Genomic DNA, 25,155 nt, shown 5'->3' with positions numbered 1-25,155 from the left:
CAGCCACGTTGTGTCGTGGAAACATGTTGCAAAGGGATGGTGTCATGTTATAATTCCTCCCTGGCCTGAATTACATTTAGGGCTCTGATGCAGCTTGTAAGACAGCCTTGTAGGACAAGGGACAGACCTGGAGAATCAGGACAGGTGGAACCAATCCTGAAGGGTGCCACAAAATTTGTTGCTCCTCATTGCCTAGAAAGACAATGAAGTTACAGGAAGATGGGAAAAAGAAAGGGGGGAAAAAAAAGAATAACCAAATCTCAACCCTTTGAATTACCCAATCAGTGTATTTTGACACAAATAATGTTAATTTATGCAGTGCCTGTCAATGTGTCTGATAGAAATGACTCAGGGCCTCAGACTGAGAATTGAGGAAACTAAATTAGATATCACTTAATGCATAACACCCCAGTAACTTAGAAGTCTCCCTTTCTAGTGCAGTTTGTTCTAAAAGAATGGGTTGTTTTTCCTGGTGACTGGGAACCTGAATGCCTACTGGTTAAGAGTGAAAAATACATGTATCATTTAAATGAAAATATCAAAACCAAAACCTGGGAGACTGCTTTGTTGTTTCTCTTAGTAATGCGAGTGAGCAGAGAGCCTAGAAAACAGTGAGAGCTCTTTTATAGATACATCTCTCTTGCAAATGGAGTTCTCCAGTTTTACCTTTCAGAAACAAGTGTGGAATCAGAGCAACTTAGAAGTTTCCTGGAGAGGTCTGGAACTCATGCTGCATATGGTGATGGATCTAGGTTGGAGAAGATCAGGGGACTTTCAAAGAGCAGCAAGCAAACTAGTTTGGATAAAAGAAGAACTGGCCTGTACTGCTGTTGCCCAAAATTCCAGGTAATCTCACCATAAACCTTTCTTGAGGTCTAAAAAGTTTAGCACATGACTTCTTAATTTTCATGAAACTCTGCACTTCCTAATGTTAGCACCACGATGGAGGACACAAATATTTTAAGCATAACCCATATAAAATCTGATCATAGCTTGCAAATCTTGGGAATCTCATGAGATTCCCTTCACAGACTAATTTCCACCTTAAAGATGTTTGGATAACTCTCAATAAGACCCAGCCTTCAAGAGGGAGGCTGATTAAATGACTGCCTTAGGTGTCAGGAGGTCTAGGTTCAATTTCTGGCCCCAGACTGATGTCCTGTGGATTTATGAAGTATAAGTCACTTAATTTCTCTGTGCCCGAGTTTCCCATCTGTAAAAACTGTGATAATAATATTTCCTTTGTCTCTCCCTTGTTCTGTCTGACCTATTTAGACTGTAAACTCTTTGAGTGAGGAGTGCTTTCTCTTACTGTGTGTGTGCACAGCTTGGACAAATGGGAGCTTGGGCAAATCACTTCACCTCTCTCTGCTTCTGTTTCCTCTGCCTTGTTTATTTAAAGTGTAAGCTCTTGAAGGTAGGGCTTGTCTCATAGTACCTATTTGATCAGTATCTGTCACAATGGGGTCCCGATGTTGGCTGGGGTCTCTCAGCACTAACGTAATAATAATAATAATAATTAATAATAAATAACACTTGTCCTAACCAGACCTTTGCTCTCACCCTTCCCAAGTAACAATTTTATACTAAGGACCTAGACATGATTATAAAAATTCTTCCTAGGAATGTAAAACCCACATCTTCCTCCTGAAGTGCCAATGCAATTTGGGACAGCTCTTTGATTCACAGAAATGGTAAAAAGAGCAGGCCAAATTGTTAAAGAAAACACATTCATCAGCATTTTCATAAATAAAAGTGCGAAGTTCAGTGGTCTGGTTTGTGTGGTCACATTATTTACTATGAGTATTCAGACAAATGCTAGGTATTCATGGAAATGTTCCTGAGGGCTTGGCTTTGCATGAAAGATATTCTGGAATAAGGCAGGATGTGAATTTAAAGCAGAATAGTTATTCTGGAATAACCCATAGTCGGAAAATTATCTGTCTGTACTCTTCAGCAACTATTCGGGAATGACAAATGCATTTAAAGAAAATCAGGATTGGTGTATGTAGGGCAAACTGGTAATGAATACTGCAGAGTAACAACACTATCCCTGAATTAACTTTGATTTTATGGCAATGTATGTTCTAGCAAACACTGAAATTGATGTATAATTGTTCAACTAGATGTAATCCTAAATGCCTGGTGTAAAAAGGGTTAATTGAAGCAAAGAAGCTGCTTCAGAATCTGCGTTCCAGCATGGAAGTCTGCTTCAGAGACTAGTCACTGTATTACAGCTGATTCAGGCTTGCATCACCGCTAACGTTCCATATTACTGAACTCTCCATACACGGTTCAGAGCAGACGTGCCCGGGGACCTGCGTTGTTTTTGTGCTTCATCTGCTGCTTGGGGCTTTGGATTTAATTTTTCAGTAGGAAAATAAGTAAATAAACAATAATAATTAATAATAAAATAACCCTGAAATGGCTTGTGCTAATAACGACAGTTGACAAGAACAAGACCTTTGGCGCTTAGTGCATGGGCCTCTACCGCATGAGCTAAAAGCCAACCGACTCTTATCTAAGGCCATAGAGCAGACTCATTAATCTCTCTGTAAGTGGTCTCAGTGCCACTAGATGGGACAGACACCACGCCCAGGAGGTGTGTGGGTTACACATACATATATGTGAGGTTTAATAATCTTGCTAAAAGACACAACCCATCACACAGGGCCTGATACCAAGAGGCTGCCTTGGGGAGTCCCATTTGGGGTAACACTTTGGGTATGTCTGCACTGCAATCAAACACCCACAGCTAGCTCATGCCAGCTGTCCTGGGCTTGCAGGGCTCGGGCTGCGGGGCTGTTGATTTGTGATGGAGGTGTTCCGGCTCCAATTGCAGCCCAAGCTCTGGGAACCTTCCACCTTGCAGCGTCCTAAGCCCGGACATCTATACTGCAGTTAAACAGCCCCCCAGTCCAAGCCCCGCGAGCCTGAGTCAGCTGGCATGGGCCAGCAGCGGGTGTCTGATTGCAGTGTAGACAGACCCTCTGAGAGCAGAAGCCTGTGTTTGGGGAGTAGGTTTGTATGCTGTCCCTTGGCACGCAGGAGAGAGTGATTTTTGTGAGTGTCGGGCTATTCTCTGTAGGCTGAAAGATGTAGCTTTGCTGATTGAAGATCTCCCGTCGCAGGGCCAGGCCTGGCACAGAGAGAACCTGTGAAGTCTGGCACCAGCTGGATATATTTACACCCCAAGGTCCCGTCCCACTGGGATTGCAGAGTACACAGAAGTGAGAAGCTAATGCAGCTGCCGTTTGTTTCCTTATCCCCTTTGAGTGATTGCTGCAGGGCAAAGCAGCCATTTTTATATGAGCACAGTGATGCTCTGCTGCTCTTAACTGAGCGTCCCAAGCCCCAGAGCTCTGGGGAACGTAAAGAAGCCATTCTTACTTGGCTCTCCCCTTACTGATTTCTGCCCTGGCGTCTTTCCTAGAAAGCTGCAAATGCTTCTGCCCCTCTGATTTGCCAGCCCTCCGGTGACCAGCCAGCCTCTGGCCTTCTTTGAATCTAGTTTGTTGTTGCGGACTTCCCCTTTCTCTTTCTTCTCCTTAGGATGACAGGTAACTCTTCTCTGTTTTCTTGTTTAGTTCACGTATTCCCTTCATTTAACAGACATGCTTGAACTTCTCCAGTTCATCATTGCAAACATGAAACCATCCAGGGCATTTCTTTCCAACCTGGGGCTCTCCCTCTGGCCTGCTGCTTTTCCTCAACTCGTCCCAGTTGCATCTCCTCCCCCGGGTTCCTTTCAATTTATTTCAGAGTAGCAGCCGTGTTAGTCTGTATCTGCAAAAAGAACAGGAGTACTTGTGGCACCTTAGAGACTAACACATTTATTTGAGCATAAGCTTTCGTGGGCTACAGCTCACTTCATCAGATGCTGTAGCCCACGAAAGCTTATGCTCAAATACATTTGTTAGTCTCTAAGGTGTCACAAGTGCTCGTGTTCTTTTTTCAATGTATTATTACTATGATACGCACTGCAGTAGTTCCTAAGCCCCCAGTCAGTGATCAGAGCTCCAGTGTGCTCGGCACTGTACAAAAAAGTCAACTACAGATAATCCCTGCCCTGAAGAACTCACAACTCACAATCTAGAATTATGAAAAATTGGACCAGACGGATAACAGACAAGCAGGGTCGGAGGACAATGTCACCGTGAAGAGTGACAGATTTGCAACATTAGTAATCTTGGGGCCAGCTGCTCAGATGGTGTAAATCAGCATATCTGGGGGTACCTGACTGACACCTCCTCATCAGTTATTGGGAGTGGACCACATCCACCCTGATCGAATTGGCCCTGTCAACACTGGCTCTCCACTTGTGAGGTAACTCCCTTCTCTTCATGTGTCAGTATCTAATGCCTGCATCTGTAATTTTCACTCCATGCATTTGAAGAAGTGGGTTTTTTACCCACGAAAGCTTATGCCCAAATAAATGTTAGTCTTTAAGGTGCCACCGGACTCCTTGTTGTTTAAATCATTCTCTGAAGCTGTAATCGACTGATTTACACCAGCCAAGTTTTTACTCCTCAGTGCACTAGCAGTCTCCTTTTACAGCACTATGGATATAGGCTGATTGGGTTTAATCTATAGCAAGACATACTTCTGTGTCTGCAGTGACAGCAGAGGCACTAAGGAGTTGTTAAAACTCTGCAAACAACCCTAGAAGGAAACAAAATGTTGTGACAGTTGCAATAGAATAGCTAAATGGTTTCCTCAGCAACCAGTTGCCAACTGTTGTGCAATAATTAAACATCTGCAAACAGCTGTGCTGCAAACCTTCCAGCTCTTGCCACCCTCACTACCTCTAGCTTCTACTAAGGCAGGTAATTTTTTTAATAAGGCAAAAACATTCAGCCTGTTCTTTCCTTCCTACAACAGCTAAAGGCCGCAGCATTGTTTCCCTCTGAATGGTGGCATGGAAGCATTGATGGTCAGAAAGCAGAGCTGTGTGCAACACAGGCGGTGGTGATGGTGGTGTGTGTGAGTGAAAGAGACAGTGAGATGTTCCTGATGATTTCCTGGGTGTTTGCTGATTTGATCTGGGCTAAAATGGGAGGATTTGCTCAAGCAGCAAATGCGACATTTCACTCTGGAAATCCTGATAAAATGAAGAATTCTCACGATTTTTACCCAGGATGAAGTGTCATTGGTTTTGCACCAATGCTGTCTCGGTCACCACGGCCTGCACTGGCTGTACTGTACCTAAAGTGCTTGCAATGCTGGTAGCTTTCCGTGCCCTCACAGCCAGCAGGGGGCATGCCTGAACTCCGCCTTCAGCAAACCGCAGAGAAGAATAACAAAGGAATGCTGTATTGAATTTTAATGCACGCAATAATAGCTGCCCTGAGCTTATCAGAAGTGATCATGCCAGATGCTCTACAGAAGCAGCAAGCAGAATATTCTGGTTATAAGGATGTGTTTGTGGCTTGCAGCGGAGGCAGGTCAGTGCTAGAGTCAGCCCCAGGAGGGATGGCCTTGTTTCCCATCAGTGTCCAAGTTAAACCTATTTCCTCTGTGAGTGGAAAGGAGCTACCCTCGCGTCTTCCAAGGGCAGTCACGGCACATGAGGCATTGGGCACAACCCAACGGCATTTGACTCTGTAGTTTGCGTAGATGCGGCGTGATGTGTTGTGAAGCCTGCCTGCTGGCTAGGACTTTAATGACCGAGTGAGGGATGAAGAGGGCTCCCCCTCCCAGGCTGCGATCTGGGAGCAGGGCACTTGCTGAACACGTGGCTTTGTGCTAACCAGACACATTATGAAATGTGAAATTAATTAAATTAATGGGCAGCAGGCTTAAAACAAATAAAAGGAAGTTCTTCTTCGCACAGTCCACCGGTGGAACTCCTTGCCTGAGGAGGTTGTGAAGGCTAGGGCTATAAGGGGTTAAACAAGAACTAGATAAATTCATGGTGGTTAAGTCCATTAATGGCTATTAGCCAGGATGGGTAAGGAATGGTGTCCCTGGCCTCTGTTTGTCAGAGGATGGAGATGGATGGCAGGAGAGAGATCACTTGATTGTTACCTGTTAGGTTCACTCCCTCTGGGGCACCACCTGGCATTGGCCACTGTCGGTAGACAGGATACTGGGCTGGATGGACCTTTGGTCTGACCCAGTACAGCTGTTCTTATGATACCGTTCTGCCCTTGTGCATTGTAGTGAAGTTGGTCTCTGAGGTCATGTGGAGCTAGCTACATCCTGGCTGGCCTTGGCCTGGTGTCAGCAAGGCATATGGGCTACTTCAAACATTGCAAAGTACAGGAGAGGGAGTATTGTCTAATAGGTACAGCAAAGGGGCCAGGAGCTAGAACTCTGGGGGTCTGCTCCCAGCTCTGAGACTGACTCATTGACCTCGTGTGTCTCACTTTCCCTATTTATACAATGGGGGTAACAGTGTTGATCTCTCTCTCAGTGGTACTGCATGGCTGAATCCATTCATGTCCAGCACTTTCAGATGCTCAGGTGACTTTTGGGTGTTTGACAAGAGATATGTTGGGTTTAAAGCTGCTGCAGATCTACAACTGAATGTTAAGCCATCATCCCCCCAGAAATTGGTCGGGTACAAGATAATCTCATTAATTAAAGGTGAGGTTTTTCAAAAATGATTATTTTGGGTGCCTTGATTTTTGGGTGCCCAACTTGAGACGTCTTAATGGTGCCTGATTTTCAATGTTCACCGCTTCCTATGGGGTTCCAAGTTGGATACCCCAAATCACGAGTCACTTTTGAAAATCTTGGGTGTATTGGCAAATCCCTATAGAACAGACCTATAACAAGGTGGCCTGCTCCTTTAAGGGCCAGGTAGCCTGGAGCTAGACAGCCCTGCTGGGGCGGGGTGGTCAGGTGTTTTCTATAAAGGGCTGAGACAGAAGGGCTGCGGGAGGGAGATGAGTTGCTATAGTAGGAGATGGAAGGGAAGGGAAGGCTGGAGCTGGTTTGGTCCCTATATCTTAGTACTCAGTGCTGAGAGTGGCACGGGGAAAAGCCGAGGTGGGCAGAGAAGCTGTTTTCGTGCACCTTTATGGAGGCTTGGCCCTGGTATTGAATCCAAACTGGGAAGGTTGAGAGACCCCACCTCAGTCAGGGGAATCTGAGAGGGTGGCTAGACTGAAGCCAGCCTGGCTAGGCAGTGCTGCAACAAGGCCTCTGCGCTTCCCTGAAGGTAAGACAAAGCCCAACCTGATTGACTAAACAAAGTAGGTGATCAAAATAGCAAAACATTTGTAAATATCAAGCTCGCCTGTGAACAATGGGGTATTTTGTGTTTCTCTGAGCTCTTTGTGTGCTTTGCTCATTCAGAGAACAATTTGTGTGATAAACCTTGTAAATTTGTTGCATATGGGTCCTTAATAGCTGATAATTCAAAAGGTGCTTGTCTGACAGTCCTATCAATGCAGCTTGATAGCTCTACAAATGTCTTCTTGAAAACTGTCAAAGTGTCACAAATTAATTAAATGTTAGCTTAAGTGACTCAGTGTGAAGAAGAGAAAAATCAGTGCGAAATGCAGCAATATCACTTTTTTCTATTCTCCTGTTGCCCTTTGATAACGCAAAACTACCTTAAGAGAAGGCAGAAACTTGTGTGAAATGCATTTAAAAAAAAACAACCCTTAACAAAATTCCCTAAATCTGTAGAACAGTTCACTGGCAATGACGTGCTGCTTGCATGCGTCCTCTCACTGCAGGCATTCCCTTGACTTTAATGGGTTTTGGAACAGGGTCAGGAAGGCTACAGACCCATTTGCAAATAAAATGTAGCCATTGACATTAAGGGCTAGTTGACCATTTTGGGCACAACCCTGAGCAATCCTGATGCAGCAGAATGCACTAAGAGCAGCCCTGGGGAGGCGTAACTCAGAGGCACAATTCCCTGCCTGCTTGCTCAACGGGGAGTAACAATTTGCTGCTGGTACGGCGGGGATGTCACCTGCCTAGGCCCAGTCACTTTGGCTGGTGTGAATGTGGAGGGTGGAGCCAAAGTTCCACCCATTCCCTGCCTGCCCCTGCCATTTCCAGGGGACAGAGTGGACAGTGCCTGCTTCCTACTACAGGCCTGGACCCAAGGTTGAAGTATATTGTACAAGGGCTCTACTCTCCATATCTCCTTTGCTTGGGCATGTATCTAGCGAGACATAGAGTAGCCCAGTGGTTCTCAAGCTGTGCGTTGTGATCCTCTTTCCCTGGGGTCACCAGGGCTGGCGATAGAGTTGCTGGGGCTGAAGCCAAAGTCGGGGCCCTGCTGCCCAGGGCTGAAACCGAAGCCTGAGGGCTCCAGCCCTGGGCCGTGGTGCTCAGGCTTTGGTTTCAGCCCTGGGTGGCAAGGCTCAGGTTACTCCCCACTGCCCGCCCAGGGCTGCAGTCCTCGAGCTTTGGGTTCGGCCTCCCCCCAAGGCAGTTGTGCTTGGGCTTCAGTCCTTCTTCCCAGGGTCATGTAGTAATTTGTGTCGTCAAAAGGGGATTGCAGTGCAATGAACTGCTGGTTCTAGCCCCGTGACTTCCTAGAGTGCTAAAAGATTCTAATTTGCAAATATACTCTAGTGTGTAATTTGTGTCTGTCTTATGCCTTTTTGCTTTGAAAGAGAGTAGATCTTATGAAAAGTTACCCATGTGACAGTTTATTTTCATTTTCCTTCCTGGCCTGTTGTGGAAGGTGGGAAAGAGAGATCAGCGCTTGATTGCACGCTGCCTCCCATGGTGTGATGGCCATGTTACCTTGAACTTGACCTTTATTTTAATTTCAGAAAGGAATGCTAAGAACGTGCTCTTGACTCCCAAGAAGGGAGGGAGATTTGCATCCTTATTACTTTGCAAAGAGAAAACACTCCTCAGTGTCGCACAGAAAATCACACTGCTTTACGGTAAAGCACAACAGTTCATAAAATGGCCAGAGACAAGGAAGGGTTTGGCTAACCAGACAACAGAGTCACCACCTGTTTTACCTACAAGAACCCTCACAATACAGCTGAGGAATGAGAGGAACCAAACTTGTTTCTAAACGATCAATTTATTCTCATCTCACCTGCCTGCAGGTGGGAATTGAGGGCACTTTGATAAATGGGCTGAAAGGTTTTCTCTTGCTTTTCACTGTGACTTCTGTAAGCGCCTCTGTGCCCTTTGCAAAAATTGTGTTTTTACAGCAATTAAAAAAAAAAAGCTCTTTATTTCAGGATTCCCTGCAGCATCATAGTTGGGGATCTATTTATTTAGCAGTGTAGAGTGATGTCCATCACCCTGGAGCCTGGAGGCTTTACATGCATTAAAACAACAAAATATTGAATAGCTGCTCATTAACTGAGCACTGTCCGTCCTGTGCACTGGATGAGGCAAGGGTCTTGTGGAAAAAATAGTAGGTAATCATGTAACTAAAGACTTGTATCATAATGCACACACGAGGGATAATGTAAGGTTGCATGGGCAGCCTTAATACTGGCATTTCCTAACTCCTGAGTGCTTGATTTGTAAACTTAATAATGTCCTTAACATAGTTTGAGTCTATATTTCTGTAGACACTAGACCTGAATAGACATTGGAGGAATTCTTTCCCCAGACCAGAAGAAGAGCTCTGTGTGGCTCAAAAGCTTGTGTCTCTCATCAACAGAAGTGGGTCCAATAAAAGATATTGCCTCGTCTCTCTAATCAGGGGATTCGGACAGCATAATGTTAAGCACAGGAGTGATGACGTGTCTGTTTTGAATCACGGACAAAAATTGCTATAAGGAACATTTTTATTGCTGATAAATAATGTTTCAACAGGACAAAGAAGCACTTTGACAAATGCACCGAAAGGTTTTCTGAGTGCCTGCATGCTGCATTTCCTTTATGAAAGCAGGTGAAATGACAGTAACTGCAGAACAAACTAAGTGCAATTGGCTAGCCAGAGCACTTTGCTACAGGAAATGTTACAAGGTGGGGGAACAACCACCTAATTACAGCTCAGACACTCTTTGTGCCTGGCAGCTCATCATTAACTTTGTGCCTGGGTTTGAATGGTATTGCCAACATCAGAGGCCTCCCAAAAAAGGGGAAAAAAAAGTGTCTAGCGGTTAAAGCAATGGACTGAGACCCAGGATTAGGGTGGCCAAGAATTTTCTGGTAAAACATTTTTCATGGAAAACCAAGTTTGTGTAACATTTTTTGATAGAAAGTGCCTATTTACGTTGAAATTTTTGATTCCCCCCCTCAATCAGAAAACTGAAAACCTCACATTTTCATCTTACAACAGACTTGCCACCCCTGCCCCATTTTGGATTTTTTTTGCCACTATGCTTTTTGCTTTCTTAGTGTCTGAAAAGCAGAAAGCTTTCAGATTTTTCATTTTTCAAAGCCTGGGCAATATCCTCAGTGTTAATTGAGGCCTCTAGGTCAGGGCTGACCAACCTGTGCCTGAGAAGGAGCCAGTACTTGCCAATGTACATTGCCAAAGAGCCATAGGATTATGTCAGCAGCCCCCATCAGCTCCCCCACCCTGCCTGCCAGCCGCCCCGAGGATCAGCGCCTCCCCTCCCTCCCTGTGCCTCATGCAGCATGCAGGAGGCTCTAGGGGTCAAGGAGAAGAGCGAGGGCGTGGCAAGCTCAGGGAAGGGGCAGGGCCTTGGGGGAAGGGACGAAGTGGGGGCCTGTGGCAGAGGCAGGGGTTGAACAGTGAGCATTGGAAAGTTGGCACCTGTAGCTCCAGCCCCAGAGTCAGGAGCCGCATATTAACTTCTGAAGAGCCGTATGCGGCTCCGGAGCCACAGGTTGGCCACCGCTGCTCATCCTACAAATCATCAGCCTCATGCTGTACACTGGGGCAACTGCCACAGACTTCTGCTGACCCAGTTCCCACACCTTTGCTATACTCAACAGGGACAGCCAACGTTGGCATATTGCTTCGAAAGCACTTTACATAACTCAGCAATGTTATGTCCATGCTACTGGAAATCAGAGTGGATAAGGCACATCTTCAGGATAGCGGGGCTTCAGCAGAGAGTATTCGCATGAGCGTGACACCTTAAGTCAGGTAATGTTGTGAATGAGGCTTCTTGAGCATGCACTGGTCTCTACGGTTGTGCTCAGTTGTGTAGACTGAAGCAGCAGCAATAAAGGTATGAGTGACCTAGTTCAGAGTGACTGCATGTGTAACGCCAACAGACCCCAGTCGTTGGCTGGCAGGATTGAAGCAGGGACCTCTGGAGCTTAGTATATGAGCCTCTACCACATGAGCTAAAAGCCAACTGCCTGTTAGCTAAGGCTGTAGAGCAGACTCATTTTAACCTCTCTCTCTAAGTGGTCTCGGTGCCACTAGTTGGGACAGACACCACACCCAGGAGGTGTGGGGGTTACACATAGTTGGTGGTTGCAGAGGTATAAAGAGATTCACCATCACACACACACACTCCCTCTCCAGTTCAGCTTGCTTGTTAGAAGAACGAGCATTGCACACCAAGGTCTATAGCAAGAGGCACGGCAGTGGGGCTTTATGCAGCTCTCAATGTTTATCAGAAACTGTTGGTTACATCTGAATCCCACCTAGGAGTTTTGGGCTACATCTTTGTACTTTCTTGATTAAACACTAAACAAGTAGAGGCCAGTTCCTACAATCCTGCTGTACTCTGCGGCTCCCCCATAAGCTCCTTGTAAATATTTAAGCAGCATATTTGATTACTGAGAAAGGCACAAGCTTAGCGGTTTAGCACTGGAATGTGTAAGTTGCCCAGCCATTTGCTGCATGAACATTTAGGAGAGCAGACCATGGTATTGCTTGCATCCTTCCAAACTGGTAGTGGCAGATACAGAGCACCACATCTGTGCTGAATGTATGAGCACAGAACAGTCTCTAGTAGTGCTGCATCTGAGGATGACTGAAGATTTGGCAGGGTTGTTTTTTTAATGCAGAAGACAACTCAGAACTGTAATGTGTGGGAGTTGGTTGGTATCCCTTTAAATAGTTTGGAACCCCTGGAGCGGGCCGCCTTGTTTTCACTTGCTGTAGCCACCAGACCTCTGCCAGAGCAGCAGTGAATGCACCCATGTGGGAGGACTTGTATATGTTAGTAAATGCGGTGGAACCCCTATGTCTGTGGTTTCTGTATATTCCTAATGTTGAGTAGAGAGCATTCAATGCCCCACCTTCAGCATCTCTGAAAATCTCTGCTGGGCCTGCCTTTGCTAGTCTACAAACTTTCCAGCTAACTGATAAGCCATCTGCATTCTTCTTTTCTTAATAACCAAATCCCTCTTCCCAGTTAAAAAAAACTGGATCTGTGTGCAATGCCAGTATTACAACTCTAATTAAATGTGTGGCAAACAAGCCTGCTGTCTCACTGTTAAATGTATATTGTTCACAGCGAAACATTTCATCTTCCGGGCAAGGGGCTAGTGAAAGTCTGAGTCATGATACATTCATTAAGCAGATACCTGGAGCTTTCCCAGCCACACAGAGGGCTGACCCCTGTTATCGCATTGGGCAACAGGTAGCATGAAATCCAGCCAAAGGCCCTAGTAAGAATGCACACCTGTATCTTACTCTTATCCGAATACGGTCTTGGATCTGCTCTGTGACTTGTCTTTAGTCTAGTAGGAGGCATTGCTGTTCTTGTCCCCAAGGCCCTGGTTTTGTGGATGCTTATCCTCTTTTCGTTCCCATTTTGAAAGGCAAAATGACAAACGTTTAAGACTGCCCACTCTCAGGCTTTTCCTCCTGTTGCAAATTTTAAAGAAAATCACTGGCTAAGTCCCTAGATGGAACTTGGAGCAGACTGAGGGGTGGGCAGAGGGATGTGCATTGGAGTGGACCAAACCCAAAGACATTCACATAAATCATTGGGCAGTTCCACAAAACTCTCACGGCTAGTTGCCATTTTGCCAACAGGCAGCACATGAGTGAGATACACCTGCTGGAATCCCACCCTTCCACATAGAGTAAGACAGCAGCTGCGTGGGATGCAAGGGGGCTAATGCTAGATACAGATGTTACTGACTCAGGCCTGCTCTCGGAGTTCATTGTGATGATTCTGGTTGGTTATTCACGGCTTACTCAGCCGTGGGTCCAGCCTCTGACACATCTGTTTGGTGGGAACATTCAGTTGACAGGCTGTCTCAGTGACTCGGCTCCACGGAGTCCTACCCAAACGTAAGCCATAGCAGAGGCTGCAGTTGCATTCTCAGAACAGCCCTGCCTCCCTTTCCTAAGATACTTCTCACGTGCAGCATTAGCCAGCTGGCATGTTTCCTCTGATTGCTGACACCCAGATGCACCCACGTTGTTAATGACAGCAAGCCTCCCAGGACTCTTAGGGGAAGCTATTTAAAGATAGATTTACCTTGAAGGCATTTCTGCCTTGCAGAAGTAAATTCCTAAGCAATACTTACACACCGCAATACCGCCCTGAATCATGCCGCTGGTCACCTCTGAAAATGCAGACTCGTGAATTAGCTGGGAGAGAGAGACTATTTTGGGAGCATTTGGAGAGGAAGAAGGTCCCCCACTTCTCCTCCTCCAGCAGCATTGTAAGAAACGTGATGTAAAGGGAGAAGAGACTCTGGGGGAGCGTACCCACAGGCGCCTAGCAGGGCCAAGAAGATGAGTGACAGACAGACATGTTTATTGCTTGAATAATTCATGCTGTGAATTCCTGAAGCGCAGCATTAGCCTGAGAGGAGGGAAGCCACCAGATTCTCTCCTCTCATCTATTTTCCTAGAGTGAGAATGCATTGATAAGGGAGAGCAATCGAGGTCAACCGGAGAAGGAATGAAGGGGAGGAAGGACCCAGCCTTGAGTCAGGATTGGGTACGGCGCCCCCATGAGGATATCAGGGGTGACACCAACTGTAAGAACAAGGGCTTGGGGGGCAGGTTCCTCAACGTAGCTCCATATACTTCAATGCACCAGCTGAGGGGATGGCCCTCTGAGTCTGGGATACATGTTAACGCACCAGTGCTGCTGTCGCAGATGCAGAGATCCCACCCCATCTGGCTCCGCATTTGATATTTCAGCATTGGCAGGTAAAACACTAGCCAGGCCTAGCCCCAGTTCCATAGTGACCTTAAATAAACCAGTGGCTAACCAAGCACTGGGTAGCTGTGGGAGCAAAGAGCACAAAATCCAGGAGCTGTTTTTTTTAAGTGCAGGGAGCATGTAAACTTTCAACAGCTCTAAGCACTGACTGCCTCTCTAAAGGAAGTTGCTTTCTCAGGCCCTTTTAACGACTTACATCTATTTATTATTCATGTCTTTGCTTGGTATACTGCCTGCAGCTATCTAATCTATCATATTGTTCCCATCACCACAGTATTTGGGCCCTTTGTCAGTCACAGGTGCAAGAACGAGACATTTTAACGTCCAGATCTCTGGCCCCTGGGTCAGTAATATTGATGCACGCCATCTGCATCTTGAGTCTAACTGCATATTCTTGCTAGAAAGTGTCTGCATGTTCCCCAGGTATGTTCTGTAAAGCACCAAGCACTTACACCTGTAAGTGCTCAGAACTGCTGTTAGCACCGTGGTTCCGGTGTGGAACATTCCCCCCGCTCCCCGCCTCATGGGCCTTTGTGTCACTGCCTTTAATGATTCTTCTTGCTGGTGCCACAATATTTTCTGCTCACAGCAGTTTATTTCTTGATAATTGCACTGTTCAGCGCTCGCTGTGTTAATTTGGTAACATGAATCATATCTTCCCAATGGCAGTCTAGGGAGAGGTTAGGGCACAGAAAACCAGAGTGTGAGTAGAAACAGAACAATGCTAATCTCTTCTCTGGAATCTCCTTGCGGGAGAGGATGGAAGGATCTGTGTTTAATTCCTGGCTCTGCCACAAACTCCCTGTGAGTCAGAGAATCAGAGTTCAAGGCTATAGGGAAACACCAGATCATCAGAGCAGTGGCTCTCAACTTTTCCAGGATACTGGACCCCTTTCAGGAGTCTGATTTGTCTTGCACACCCCCAAGTTACACCTCATTTTGAAACTACTTGCCTACAAAATCAGACATAAAAATACAAAAGTGTCCCAGCACGCTGTTACTGACAAATTGCTTATGTTCTTATTTTTACCATATAATTTATTTTATAATTATATGGTAAAAATTAGAACATAAACTATTGTACTTACATTTCAGCGTATACACAGAGCAGTATAAGCAAGTCATTGTCTGTATGAAATTTCAGTTTGTACTGACTTTGCTAGTGTGTTTCCTGTAGCCTGATGTAAAACAAGGCAAATATCTAGATGAGTTGATGCACCCCCCTGGAAGATCTCTGGGTATCCCTGGTTGAGAACCACTTGTCTAGTGTGACCTCGCATATCACAGGTCACCAACACCACCCCACACCTACATACTAACCCCAGCCTTGGGCAAATTACTTGATTCCTCAGTTCCATATCTGTAGAATAGGGGTATCAATAATTCCTTTCTCCTAACCAGGCCCTAGATTCCCACTTGAGTTTTATTTACATTTTTTGTGGGGGAGGGAAATAAGTGGTAGGTTTTTCTTTTTTGGGGGGGTGGGGGAATCAGTAGGGTCTCTCTTCCCAAATCAGGTGCCCACCTCCACTGGGAACAATGGGATAAAGTACATGGGGGGAAAACTCACAGCACGACTATAGCATTACCTGGTTAAGAACACAGGGTGCTGCTGTGCTTTCATCAGTGGACTAGGCCATTCATTTAGGTTGGGACTTCAAAGGAGCCAGTGAAATTCAGTGGGATTTGGTATCTAACACCTGTAGGCCTTTGAACAGCCCAGCCCTTTTATGGGAGGTACCAGGCTTTGTATAAGAAACAAAGAAAAGTAGATATTCAGTGGCAGTTTCCTATACATGTAGAAATTTGGCCTTTACCACTAGAACCTCGTGCTATTGCAATTTGTGACTAGATTGTCAGCAAATAAGAAGCTTTTCTTTTTTTTTTATTACGGATCTGCTGTCCATGCTGCTGAGCCTGCTCCGTGTGCTTTGGTTTCTGGTAGCTGGTTGAAATCTGACTCTTTTGTCAGAAAATGTCCATTTGTCAAAACCAAAACTGTTTGACATAAAGGCAGTTCAAGAAAACCCTCAATACAGATGTTTATTTGAAAGTTTTGAAGTTGTTGAAACATCCGTTTTTGATGTTTTCTAAACAAAATAATTTGTTTTTCTTCTTGAAACAACTTTTGTTTCAAAACGTTAGTTAGTTTACACTAAAGGTATCAAAATAAATAGATCAACAATAAAATGAAATATTTTGAAATAATTGAAACAAAACATTTTGATTGACCTGATTTCCCCCCCCACACACACCCTCCAAATATTGAGATTTTCACTTTTCATTCCATTTCGGGAAAGGGAAAATTTTCAAATCTCAAGAACTCATGCAGAATTGGGAGATAAGACCCAATGGCTGGAAGTTGAATTGAGATGAAGTTAGTCTGGAAATAAGGTGTACATTTTTAACAGTGAGGATAATTATTGGAACAATTTACCAGGGGTTATGGTAGATTCTCCATCACTGGCAATTTAAAAATCAAGACTGGATTTTTTTCTAAAAGATCCACTCTAGTTCAAACAGGAATTCGTTTGGGGCAGGTCTCTGGCCTGTGTTGTACAGGAGGTCAGACTAGATCAGGGGTCGGCAACCTTTCAGAAGTGCTATGCCGAGTCTTCATTTATTCACTCTAATTTAAGGTTTCGCATTCCAGGAATACATTGTAATGTTTTTAGAAGGTCTCTTTCTATAAGTCTACATGTAACAATAGTTTAGTTATATATTATAAAGTAAATACATTTTTTAAAAATGTTTAAGAAGCTTCATTTAAAATTAAATTAAAATGCAGAACCCCCCAGTCCGGTGGCCAGGACCCGGGCAGCGTGAGTGCCGCTGAAAAGCAGCTCTCATGCCGCCTTTGGCACACGTGTGCCATAGGTTGCCTACCCCTGGACTAGATGCTCACAACAGTCCCTTCTGGCCTTAGAATCTAAGACAACCATTCTCCCCCTGCCCCCATGTAATTTCCAGGACTTCCAAGCTGACATCTTCTCCCAACCCAGAAATCACCTAAACATGTATTTTAAAACCCTCTTCCATTGAGGAAACCTGAGAAGTGCACGGAAAGTCCTTGCAGACTTGGAACAGCAGCTGTGGCTGTGTGAGTCACTCTTTCCCCTTCAGAGAGGGGTGACTTTTCTATGAGCCCACACCTGGGTGATCCATGAAATCCGCAATTTTGGGTGTTAATCAATATAGCTTCCACCAGCAATTTTCCCTTTCAAATGAACAGCATGTCACTCTCTCTACCCACCTGCCTTTCAGAAAGAGACAGAGATTTGGCTCCTGCCTGACAGTTGGAGGAGAGACACCTATTCATTTTCTCTGCAAGAATTTTATGTGGGGATAGGGGTGCTTCCCTCTTTCAACATTACACAGGGGGGATTAAGAACCTTCTTTAGCTGCAGCTATCCCAAATCCAGCTGGCTCTAGGGGTGTGGCTACATTGTGGACAGACTTGTGCCTCCTGGCCTGGGCAGACAGGCTTGCGCTAGCAGGGCTCAGGCTAGCAATGTGGATGGTGCAGCTTGGGCTCAAGTCCACCTGACCCTTCCCCTCCTAGGCTGGAGAGCTTGAGCTGCAATGCCAGCAGTGAAGGGGTTAAGGAGAATCGATGAGCCCAGTTAGCCCCACCCCCCTATACCTGCAGCCAATGTTAAGCCTGGAGGGGGAATAAAAGGAGTCAGCCTGGTTCACTTCAGGAAGATTGGAGAACTGGCTCTGCCAGAAAGGAGCTTCGCTTGCGGAGTTAAGGAGAGAATGGCCTGCTGACCAAAGCAACCACTGGGGAGGAGCAGTTAGACACCAGGGAGTGAGGGATGTTTGTGAATTGAGCTGGAAGAAAAGGGCATGGACACCCCAGGGGAAGGCCGGTGGGCAGCCCAGTATTGAACTGGGTTTGCTTCGTGTTTTAGAACACGTTGTGTCTAAGGCCCCCCAACGATCTCACTCCTTCGAAGAGGATGGGACTGAAGGGGCAATTAGCCAGTGAGACAGAGACAGAGACTTCTTCCCCGCAGGGAGATCCAGGATTGCAGCAGTGCACCTGGAAGGCCCACAAGGGGATACAGCTTCAGACATTAAACTTCATGCTTCAGGGTTTAAAACAATCTCTAATCTTTAGAGACCAGGATGAGGCCTAATGCGGGGTGGTGTGCAGATTATCCCACAGCTACTACAGCTTCCTCTGAAACATCTGGTGCTGGCCACTGTCCAAGATGGGATACTGGTCTAGATGAACCTTGGTTCTGATCCAGTCTGGCAGTTCCAATGGGCTTATGTCCAATGTTGTCCAAAGATCCAGTTGTTTCTTAACACTTTTGTACATTGCCCATGCACTGGATTCCACATGACCAGAGCTAAGCCATTCATTTATTAAATGAATTTAACCTCCTTTTTGGTTTGACTGCTCCTTGAGCTATTTAAAGAGTTCTGGAATTTATTAATTTGAGTTTATCCACTGAATAATTTCTGCAATTTTTTTTATATGTACTCGTCTTGTTGAAATTTTTTTAATTCAAATGTGACATTCTTGCCACCCCCTCCACCCCCCAACCCCCCTCTCTTTTCACTGACTGTGGAGCTGGTTGAAATTTTAAAGAATTATGTCATCAAAACAGCTGGGGGTGAGAGGGGAAAAATTAAAGATTTTCTTTAATTCCCCTTCCCCCACATTTTCTTTTTCTAGCAAATCTTGTCTGTAGATTGTTCATTCTAAATATTTGATACCCAACATTTTGAGCCATATTGCTTAATTTTGATTGGATACATAGTATTGCTTCTGTTCTCTGATTGGATAAGTATATCTTTTAGACTCAAGCTTCCATCTAGGTTTGTCCAGCAGACAGCACAGTATGTCCTGACCGTGACTGGCTCCGCTAGGTTCTGCCGTAATAAAAAAAATGAATCTTCCGATTTATAAGTTCAGATATTTGCCTCTCACTTGTAACATCTGTTGTTCATTTAAAATCTGATCATTCTGTGAACATTCCTGCCAGTAAACTCATTTTCTAAAACTATTTGCTAAAGCAGCCAATTCAAGGGGGATGTGAAGCAAGTTAATGTTGTTTATTTGTGTGAATACGTGTGAAAATGTTTTGGAAGGTTTTTGCCCAGAACCCCACATGACTAATGTTTGCTGGGAAGCCTCTTTTAATAAATCCTTTCTGGCCTGATGTATGGTGTGTCAATCAACCTGGGATTTATGTGTCTGCTTTTTAGGCTGGCTGCTAGCTCCTTGCATTTGAAACTAAAAGGAAACATAACATGACACAGTGCTTTGTCTCTCAAGATGAGTGAGTAAAAATGCTGATAGAGTAGGCAAGGTGCTGTGCAATTCCCCCCTCACCTCTTGCAGATCTGCCAGTGCTCTTCAACCCTGATTTCTAATGTCCTTTGATAACCATTGTTCCCACTTAGCTCCGCCACTGCATCTTCACCCTGACTTGCAATGCCCTCATCCTGTTCTACACGTCTAACCATAGAAATGTAGGGCTGGAAGGGACTTCAAGAGGTCATCTAATCAATCCGTCCATGCAGAGGCAGCACTGAGTGAGTAAACCTGTTATGTAAATAGGCATGTCGTTTTTCACCAGCTACGATCTGGCTCATTTGCCCTACGCAGTTCTCGGCCTCTACAGTCCTGCATTACTGATTTGTAGCTCTCCATTAAAATGACCAGCAATTATCTGACCTGCCATGGGCCCCAGTTCAGGAACGTATCCTTATTCTAGAAGAGGTGCTTAACTCGAACTCTTGCTGAGCCCCTGCCATGGAATCCCTGGCCATAGTGCATCATGGGAGATGTGGAGTGGATGATAGCGGAGACGAAGGCAGCTGAACTGCAGTTCTCATGAGGAACTCTGGCAGCATTTTCTTAACTGACCTTTTGGAAGTTTTCAACCAAAAGATGAAAACATTTTGGTTTTTTTTGGGGTCGGGGGGGTTCAGGTTTTTGATGGAAAAACTGATATTTTCTGCAGAAGGAGGATGCTCTTTCAGAAACATTTAGTTTGGTCAGAAACCCAATTTTCCCTCAAAGCTGTTTGGTTATCCTAGTGCACCAATGTCTTGACATTACTTCTGGGACGGGGTGTGGCCCTGCTTGGAGTGTGCACTGTCTGTCTAAGGGTACGTCTATACTACCCGCCGGATTCTAGGCTAGTGCTCTAACCACTGGGATATTCTTCCTCTCTGTTCACTTGATTCATCTCATGGAGGGGACCAGCCTAACCCATTCCGCAGTGCATCCCTCTCATCCTGCTGAGATACAAGAGAAGGCCTTCTCCAGTAGAATTACTGATACCAGGCCTGCCTTTCCTCCCACTGAAGTCAATGGTGTTTTGATCTGGCCCTTAGCATGGGAAGCAGAAATATATATCTATTTAGATCTCAGTCAGGCATTCAATAGCCTACTGCTTGCAGTGCAACTGGCTGGAGAAGGCCAGGGCACAGAGAGTAGCCATTAGCAGGGTGCAGTGTTACATGGCGTATCATCGCTCTCGCCATTGGGACCCATATTATTTAGTGTTGCATTAGCAACCCAAGCCTGGTGTAAATTCAACAGGGATCCATTTCCTGGTGACATCCAAACTGCAGAGGCTGGGGAATGAAAATGCACATGCAATGCAGTGCGAAAGTACGGTGCCATTAACTCGCACTCCCTTCCATTCTGCACCCTGGGAGAGATCTTCCCCATCTGAATCTACAGCAGGGAGGCAGCCTGTGAAGCAGGGAGGCATCCCATAGCTGAGTTACTCCGAGATGCAATGTGACAGGACGTGCCATGTTAGATCACGTAATTCCACAGAGCCTGGCCCCGGTGTGACTCATCAAGGCTGCAACAAAACCCTCGTTAAGAAAGTGAATCGAGAAGGCGGAGAGCTTCCCACCCCTCCCCCCTGACCTCCCTTGGGCCCCCGCACCCACAATATTCCTGGGTCAGTAGCAGTTTGCTGACTAGTCCCCTGGCTTACTTCACAGCTGTGTTCTGGGGGCCACTGGTTATGGAGGCTCATCCAGTTGATAGCAGGGGAGGAAAAGCATCTGGGGGCTAATCCAGCCAGTGTTTTAGAATGGGATTTTCCAAGAAGACCCAGGTAGTTAGGCACCCAACTCTCACTGACTGCCAGGGTGACCTGGGCACCTCATTGTTTTAGGCTCTTTGGAAATGCCAGCCTTGCACTCCCTATTCCATATACTGGGAGTGTAAAATTTGGACTCTTGTGCCTTAGAATCCATCAGCTCCCGCTGCTCATTCCCCATCTGGGGCCATTACCCTTTGTTGGTGACATGGTGGTAACTTATCTCCAGCGCAACCACTCCCCATCGCCTGCTGCTTGCTAGGGTAGCACAAATAAATACAGCAGAAGAGCCCTGCTATAAACTGCTGATTTTCTATGGGTTTTTCCAAGTGGTTGCAAAGACACCTCCCCTCCTCCCAAGCTAAGATGTAGGGAGAGCTCTGCAGTGTCTGTGCTATCTTGTGGCTGTCCCATTCAGTGCTTCCATCTCCCAGATGACTGCGTCAGCTCTCAGTCTAGCTCATTAGGATCTGGAAGTCCAATTACAGTACCTGGGCAGACCGTAACCTAACAACAGAGTTTGTTTCCAGGATTCCAGTCTATTGCCTAAGGCCCCTGGGCAGCACAGAGCAAACTGCTTCAGGCTGATACTTCCATGGGGAAAGTAGACTCTTGTGAATCTGAAAACTACCTGTCCTTTTGGAGCAAAGGCTTTTTGTAACCAGATGCATCACAGTGACCCTCCCTCATCTGCACGAGATCACATGGGCAGCACTTTTTAAACTGGGCTGGAAGTTAACAGAGGCAACATATTTTCTGTAGTTCCAAAAATCCCATTTGCACTAATCACTAAGGGCAAAATCCTGTTCTCAGTGATGCTGGGATAGGGAATGATGGAAATTGGACCTGTCTGAAAATGAGAACAGGATTTATCCCTAAAGGTCTGTCACAAACCCTGAAACTCAAATGGGAGTAATGCTGAGTCTAAAAAGCCACCATAATACTGTTCTTTACTCTGTTTTACCTAAGCAGAGCGGAGACCTGAAATGGAGCTGTCTTGTACTACATGCTATAGGTCCAATCCTTAATACAAGCAAAACGCCCAGTGAGCATTGTTCCATCTACTGTGTGCTGAGGAAAGGACTCCATGCTTGGAAAACTTAAACTGGCTTTTGATGAAGAGAACTATTTGTATAGTGCAGCAACTGCAGCTCCCCTTGAAGCAATGTGCATGCAGACTGATGCCTGGTGCCTGCACCACTCTCTGGCTCGCCATGGAACAGGCCCTGCAGTATATAAAAACCATTCCATCAGCCAGACAAAAGCCTTGTGACAGACCAACAATCAGTCTCCACAAGTGCATCCGTTCAGACACAGAGTGACTCAAACCATTGCCTAAAGCTCAGAATCAAACCACAGACAATACACTGCCCTTCCCTGGGGTATTTTTCCTTTTTCTTGCATCCTGGCACGTCCAACTTCCAGTTGGTACTAGAAGCTGAAATACTGGATGTTCTTGGTGTATTTTTCTCCTGGAGCTCTTACTAGGAAGCCTGCTCTTGTGAGATTTCCAGAGCCTTTCCAGACACTGGAGATTTGGAGAAGAATCTGACATGATCGTTCCCTGTTTTGGGCCATCAGCTAATTTTTCCCTTAAAGATGATAGGACACTTTATGAAGAACTTTAGGAAACATTCTCTTTAGAGACAGCTTTGCTCTGCCTTGTTTCCATTAGTTTTCTAGATTTCTTGACTCCTGGGGTTTGTTTTAATTCGGAGGACCTATACGTGGAAACAGGTAATCTGATTGGCTGCTTATTGCTCACAGATCCCTCGGACATCCCAGTTACTATGGGGATAAATGTAAATAACGAGTTATCCTTTATGGATGATTAAGGTGAAGTTGGCTCAGGTTCTGACCTTTTGGGACTTATTTCAGCATGTAGCTGATGCTTGCACCAGAGGTACCAGTATGTGCCAGAAAGGGAAATAGTGGTTCTCATTTGCAGGTCTGGCACATCTCTAGCATGGATAAAGAGCCAGTGCAAACATTGTGGCTGGAACGCAGCCTGCCAGGCTGGAAGGCTAAGAGTTAACTCTTATGGAAATGACGCCTTCCTCCTCCCTGATAGTGGGCGATAGGTCAGAAAACAGTGGAACACATTCTCTGCAGGTGTAAATGTGCAGAAATCCATTGAAGTGAAGGGAGCTGCACCCATTCACACCAGCAGAGATTATTGACCACTATTTGGCCCAGACAATAGACGTACACCAATCATTTGCAATCAGGACAGGTGAAATCCAGCTGTTGACAATTAGCTATCAGTTGCTGAAGGCCATGTTGTCTAAATCACAGACTAAGGCCAGGTCTACACTACAGACCTAGATTGGTATCATTATATGGCTCAGAGGTGTGAAAAATCCACACCCCTGAATGACGTAGTTATACCAACCTGGCCCCCTGTGTAGACAGTGCTATGTCAATGGGAGAGCTTCTCCCACCAATACAGCTACCACCTTCTGGGGAGGTGGATGAGCTATGCTGACGGGGACTAGCTCCTTGGACATTGCCTTCTTCGGCCCTCTATCCAGGTGGATTTTTCAAATAAGAGTCAATGTCCAGGACTTTTGCAGAGCAGATGCTGCCGCTCAGAAAGACTCCTGATTGGTCCATTTCCCTGCGGCTGCCGGATCCCGCAGCAAGGGGGGCCTAGACCTGCTCTGCAGAAAGAGTGGAATAGCAACGGGGGTGGAGGGAAGTAGTAAGGGATTTCTAGTTATGCTTTGTAACCTAGACTAGTGGATGTATTTGCTTTCACCTAACCTGGGAACCGAACCTGTAGGAAAGGGTCCGTTAAAGGAAACGGAGGGCGGATTTACTCAAACCAAACAACTTAGGCTCTTGGAAACCATGTTTCCTGTAACTCATTCATCTGGGATCAGCTACTGTGGGTTTTGTGATGTGCATGAAAATGGGGGTCGGGAGAGAAGTGAACCAAATAGGGTTTTCTGAGCATGTGAGAAGGTTTGGATTCAGTTTGCCTTTGGGTTCTGCTCTTCTTTGAGCTGAGCTTTGAAAACAGAAACTCCTGCTGGTCGGAGAGAAAAACGTTGAGAGGACGAGTGGCTTGTAGCGAGGCCTGTTGTAGCCTTGTCATTTGGGGCTCATGTCGGGGTGCTGAGATCCAGTGGCTGTATCACACTGGAGAGAAATTTCCAGTGTGACAGAAGCATGTGACAGGCAATCATCCTCACACCATAATCTGTTGCCATTACTACAGCTATAAACTGCGAGCCCTGGGCTCTGCATACCCTCACAAGATCTCCATGGAAGCATCTTGTATTTAATGGCACGTGTCCAGTACACTCAGGCCCCAGCTCTCTGTGCTGTGACACTCTCGGATACTTGCATTTCTTGTCTTCTGAACTTCTTAAGGTCAGAACACAAACTCCACAGCCTCTTCTCTTGCCTTTTTGTTCTTCCTTAACTGCTAGTCCCAGCAAAGCTGGTTGCTCGCCGTTTGGCCGTCTGCTTCTTTTCCTATCCCAAACTATCTGAGATCTCGGTCACACTAATTGCTTCTTTTCTCTTGATTTGATTTGCTTTCTGCTTCATGGGATTAAGCAACAACTAGAGGAGATGGGTGTTTGGGCAAGTTCTCCTGGAAAAGGGTAATTACTGAGAAATGCTTCTGCCTACATGGAGAGAGCAGGGTGACCTCAAATATGGACAGAATTTAGGCCTGTGGGAATCCAGGCACTGGCTGGGGTGATTGTGCAGGGCACCAAGTAGCCCCCAAACTACAGGCTGGTAGGAACTCCCCATTTTGAGAACCATGGCAGACACCCCAGCAATGCTGTTAGCTCCCTGTTCCCTTGAAATATCAGTTGCTTCTCATCTTACTGCAAATCACTTAATGCTAGCAATACTGACCAAGCCCTGAGACATGGGAAAGGTTATTCCAGCCATATGTGTTCAAATAAAGTTCAGTTTGTCAATGCCTTGCAAAGCAGATCAGCTTCAAAGCGCAGGAGTTCTGCCGCAGCGCTGAAGAGCCCTTAAAAGTAATGGCTGGGTCATGGGTCTTGCTACTGTAGCGATAGACCCAGCTAACTGCATTGGGATGAAATTGA

General features: G+C 45.8%; 1 protein-coding gene and 1 long non-coding RNA gene across 4 annotated transcripts in view; one reads left to right on the top strand and one right to left on the bottom strand.

Moving 5' to 3' along the window:
- DRD2 (dopamine receptor D2) overlaps positions 1–25,155 on the bottom strand; it is a 64,648-nt gene that overhangs the window by 27,065 nt on the left and 12,428 nt on the right. The window lies entirely within an intron of this gene.
- LOC123354853 overlaps positions 1–25,155 on the top strand; it is a 103,493-nt gene that overhangs the window by 68,393 nt on the left and 9,945 nt on the right. Inside the window, exon 1 of one of the 3 annotated variants that reach the window (XR_006574925.1) lies at positions 676–846. The exons of 1 other annotated variant lie outside the window; for it this stretch is intronic. This is a non-coding gene — a long non-coding RNA (uncharacterized LOC123354853). Of the gene's footprint in view, positions 1–675; positions 847–6,911; positions 7,166–25,155 lie in introns of those variants that run through there. One more of the 3 variants, XR_006574924.1, reaches the window with a different exon arrangement.

Source organism: Mauremys mutica, chromosome 22 (genome assembly GCF_020497125.1).
Source record: "Mauremys mutica isolate MM-2020 ecotype Southern chromosome 22, ASM2049712v1, whole genome shotgun sequence".
Lineage (NCBI taxonomy): Eukaryota > Metazoa > Chordata > Testudines > Geoemydidae > Mauremys > Mauremys mutica.
This window is presented reverse-complemented; position numbering and strand designations above follow the sequence as displayed.